Below are 5,457 nucleotides of genomic sequence, written 5' to 3' on the forward strand. Positions count from 1 at the left end.
TTCCAACGGCATCAGCCGGTAACTTTGTACACGAAAATACGAAACCTGGCGGCCACTAGACGAGGCTCTAGAGAGTTCGTATTTTCGTGTACAACGTTACCGTCTGATGCCGTTGGAATTTATTGTTGAAATATATTTTTTACATCTTTTATTATTAAGCTTTGTACTTAAACGTAGTTTTCTTTCATCTCTTGCATTTCTCAAAGTTTGAGACCGATATTTTATGTATAAAAAAAGTTGGAACGTTCAAAAAATATTGAGGTTCAGAAAAAAGATGAAATAATTTTCAGTGAAGTTCCTACCAAAATGCAGTACCTAAACGTACTTGATTGTACTCTAATACATTTCCCAAAGTTTCAGCTCGATATTTTATTCACAAAAAAAGTTCTGAGGTTAAAAAAAACATTCAGTGAACTGAAAAACTGTGGTTGGTAATATAGGTATTTAGCTGTGTCACATGCCCTTAAGTGGGTAGTACGTGTTCAAGGACCTTTTTTTCAATAATTTTTTTTTGCATTAATTTTTATTTGACATTCGCAATTATTTATTGTGTTGTAGGACATACTTTTGACCAACGAAAAAAAAATTTGTTCACTTTTTATTAACGTCCGGCCTAGATATGGGCGATCTGAAGAAGCCATGTGAAAAAAATGGTCGTCATGATTGCTCAAATTCGGAAAATCTTAAAACACAAAAACCCAATTGATTCTTAAAGAGTATAAGTGGCCATCGTATGACCCTCCATCATAAATAAATATTGATAAATAAGCAAATGGTGAATTTGTTAAATTTTTTTAGTTTTATCTGTATGTTTTTGCAACATTAATGTGTCAAATTATTATTAAATATTATTGGAAAATCATGACCGAGGGTCATACGAGAGCCAAGTATTTTTCAAGCATTAAAAAAAAAAAGTTGAATGAAATCGGCCTAGTACATCGGATGGAATCGTGGCGACCACCCCAAAAAAGTGCGTTTCGAGAAAAACGCGTTTAAAGTACGAAAAATTGTGCGTTTCGACCGCTCGAGGCCTTCTGAAGTAATTCGTTTTTTTTTACAGTTCCGATACGCCCTGAGGTAAAAGAAGGCTTCTACCTTATTTCTAAGGGTATATGGTGACTAAAATTTAAAAAAAAATTGATTTTTTGAAAATTTGAACATGTTGATGAAATTTGAAACCTTAAGGGCATGTGTCACAGCCAAATACCTATATTACTGACCTCACTTTATCAGCTCACTGAATATTTTTTTGAACCGAAGAAATTTTTTTGTAAATAAAATATCGAGCTGAAACTTTGGAAAATGTATAAGAGTACAATGAAGTACGTTTAGGTCTATAGCCCTTCTGATAATTGATGCCGCGCCGCATGTATGTAGGTGTAAGAGGTGGTGCGCGAGATCTGCGGCTGTCACTCAGGCGAGAACAAACAAAAGCGGAGCGGGCTATAATGAGTTAACTCCCACCCACCTGTCAGCACCAAAATCGGCGCTATGAAAGAGTTTCACTAAAAGTTTCACAAAAGTTGTGATAAATGTGTATTCCAATTATTAAATCTACAATCTCTTTTGTGTTCAGTTACTCTAGCTTTGAGCCTCCTACCTGTTTCCCCAACATAGACTTTTTCACAACATATAAATTTTATAAGACATAAATTCTAGACAAATTTTCCATCTTATCTATTCTTTTTATTGAATAAAAACGTATTAAGTGTCTTTTTATTATTAAAATAAACATTTATGTTAATTTTGTTTTGTTTAAAGATCTTCTTAAACTTTCGGAAACTCCTTCAACATAAGGCAACGTGACTTTTGAACAAGATTTTTTGCAAGTACCAATCCAGTTAGTCTTCCTGCTAGAACTATTGTAGATTTCATGAATTTTTCTCTAATCATACTTTTTATCAAATGAAGCGCAAAGTGATTCTGAACTAATGTAATTTTGAATTGTTCAAATTTTTCTTTTCTAAATTTAATATTACTTAACTTTTTACATCTATCATTTAATAATTTTATTAAACCAACATTTTCACGAAACAAAAAGTCATCGTTTTTGGTTAAAAATTAATTTTTTTATTTGAAAAGTCGACCGTTATGAACTATAGTCGGAAATTGTCAGTACGTCCAGCGAAAGTATCGATTACAATTTGTGGCATGGCATAGGAAAGTTGTAGCAAAAGTCTCAAATTTACACCACACAGTCTTTAAGGTCTTATTATGAATTTATGACATTAAACTTTAAAAAGCTTCACGAGCTCTCGAGATACGACTAAAAATGAACAAGCTTGTCAGCGTCGCATTTCAGTCACTTTAGCAGCAAGTCCTGGCCATCTATGGTAGTCGTCAGCTGACAGTCGAAGCAGGCACGTTTGACCATTTATTGTCATATCTTGGTAATCGGGAATATTTTTGAAGTTTTATTTTCTTCAAATAAAGGTGACATTTTACAGATTAAGTTCTGTCAATTTCAGTTTTTCTTCCATTAGTACCCTAAGTCACAGCACAAATTGAATTTAAGAAACAAAATCTGAGAAATTTTCGACGATCAGCGCTCTTGCGGTTGACTGCTGTAAATCGCCGGCTGAAACTTGACAAGACTTGAGCACTTTTAATTCTATCTCGAGAACCCGGAAATAATTTTCAAGTTTAATTGGCTAAAGTGTGAAGTAAGACTTCAAAGAATATGCGGCAAGAAGTTGAGATTTTTGTTACAACTTTCCTAGCTCATTCCACAAGTTGATACTTTCAACCAAATAGGAGAATTTTTAAGCAAAATTATGAAATCGCTTTCGATCTCTGTACTAGTGGCCGTGTACACCTATTGATAGGTTGCTACACGTTGTGAGAGAGCCACTAAGAGCCAGAGATTTGATGATGTATCAGGGCTATCAGGAAAAGTGTATCTGAGTTTCGAAGGCTCACTACAAAATATATCTTTCACGAGGTGGCGTGGCGTCATATGCAATACAGTACATTACATGAATTTATTATTGTGCTTTATTTGAAATTCAGTTTGTAATTTTTATATTGCTTATATTCTGAAAGATTAATCCCAAGTCAAAAGATTTCTAAATTATCTCTCTTGTTTAAATTAAAGATTAGTAGTGAACATACATTTAAAAATTCGGAGACTAAGCCCATTTTAAACCAAAATTAATTTAGAAATTCATATAAGAAATATTGAACCTGTAGATTAAAGCTTTTAAAGAAAACTTGAAAAGATTCTCTCATGATTATAACAAAAGAAAGGACGAATTCGTTAGCCAGCTATTTTGGATGAAAATTCAAAAGTTAAAGGATTTTAAAAATTTTTGAGTTTTTTTTTTGTTTAATTAAATAATTCTATATACGGCTATCCATAGTACTGGGAGAGTCTAACAATTTGCCCCTATTACTTTTTTCAAAAAAAAAAAAAAAAATGGTCAGAGTTAACTCATTTGCAGAATTAAACAAATGAAAATGAACATTTCAAGCCAAACAACGGACGCACCGTGAGTTAGCAAACACGATTCAGTGGCCAAAAGTCAAGATTTCGTCTGATTCTCAAGAAAATTGGTATATGAAAGTTTTCGAGGTCGCTGATTTCGAGTTTGGTGTCAAAAATCGAAATTTAAAAATGGCGGATCCAATATTGCGGCCAACATTACGGAATTATTATATACTCGCGTGAATTTCGGTACTAGTGGGTTTTTAAGGTCGAAAAAAGTAGCGTACCTATACTCAAGTGCTTATCCTAAGGAAGACATTCATATATTTCAGAATCAATGTGTTGTGTTATGTCGTGTTACGAGAAATCAGAACCAGGTGCTTTGCTGAAAAATCTTGTTTTTCATTCTATGATAATGTGATTGTTTATGATTACAATTGAGAATTCCGAATTCAATTGATTTTTTAAAAATGCCACACCTTGGTGAATTAAATAAATGGAGGTAGGAGATTCGGAATCGATTTCTTAAGATTAAGAAACGGAGTTCAAGAACATCAGTAGCACTACGAATTTTAATAAGATTTTCTACTTTGTGCCTGTATCATCGGCACAAAAAATTGATCAATCAACGGATAATTGTTGTCAATAATACTTTAATTCTTCCTGAATTCAGTAGTCTATTCCATTTTTTCGAATTCTAGAATCGAGTTTTGGTCACGAAATTGATTCTCCTGCTCCACTGTGGGACGATATGAAAAAAGTGGTATAAAACAGGGTACAATAAAATATTTAAAAGCAAACCTGTTTTCAAAATAGATCTTAAAATTTGCACTTAACCTTTATTTTGTATCGAGAGACGCATTTAAAATGTATTCGTTAAAGCCGAAGGAGCTTTAATGAAAGAGAATTCACAATCGCTAAATTTCAGTTGTCGACCACTAATAGTACGGAACGTTCCGCGGGAACGTTCTCAGAACGTGAGAGAGAGCCGTAAGAGATAGGTAAAAATGGATGTCATTTTTAAGTTTTGAGTACTGCATATACTACACTATACTGTAAAAAAGTTATATTGAAAATCACATTCGACCGTAGTTTAACCTATCGAACTATTAAAAAACTTGACTGCATAAATTATTAAATTAACGAAACCTCACGAACGCGCTCAAATATGTGAGCCGCGCAGGCAGCGCGCAATGAGAATGTGACAGCGCCACGGACAAATTTTTTTCATTTAAATTTATTTCATCGTTTTCATGAAAAAATGTTTTAGTTCTTTTAGCCTCACAAATCTCATTAAATTTTTTTTTAGATATAATCTTTTGAGAAATTTAATGTAATATTAATAGGGACGGCGATTTGGTAGGCTCAGCTTAGAGGGAAGCATTGTAGATTGAAATATATCTTGTGCGCAGGCAAAAGGTAGAGTATGCATAGTTTCCTTAGTTTTTTTGTTATTTGGAAAGCGATTTGCTCCTTTATTTTTGCACCAACAATTCCACCTGCACACCTAAAAGTTTAAAAATAGTGCTTTAAGCTATCACATCTACGCTGCGTTATGAAGGCTGATATAATTCAAGTAGCAGGTGTTATCACCGTTGGAACCGACGTTTTGTGTATGTCCACGCGCACTAACGACCGCAAGTGTCAGTCGCCATCCCCAAAGCAACTAATTTTAAAAATTTCAAATAGATCGTAGCTTACCCTTCTATTAGGCGAGTGACCGATCCACAAAAAGTCGCCTAGAAACCGAAAAAAGTAATTAAATCCATATAACAGTGCAATCCTTTTTTCAAATTAACCCATTAACGACCAAAGCTATGAATTTTATAACATGAGGTTGACCGCAAAATTTAGGGGTATAATAAAACAATGAATTGGCTTCAAAATTAAATATGGCGGTTTTTGTATACAAAAATAGTGAAAAATGTTTGTTTTCTTATTTTTATAATTTTTTTCAGACCTAAAACGCTTTGATATCTTAAAATTTCTTCAACTATTGGTGCACAAAATTCTTAAACTTTAACAAAAAATTT

Source organism: Belonocnema kinseyi, chromosome 3 (genome assembly GCF_010883055.1).
Source record: "Belonocnema kinseyi isolate 2016_QV_RU_SX_M_011 chromosome 3, B_treatae_v1, whole genome shotgun sequence".
Taxonomy (NCBI): domain Eukaryota; kingdom Metazoa; phylum Arthropoda; class Insecta; order Hymenoptera; family Cynipidae; genus Belonocnema; species Belonocnema kinseyi.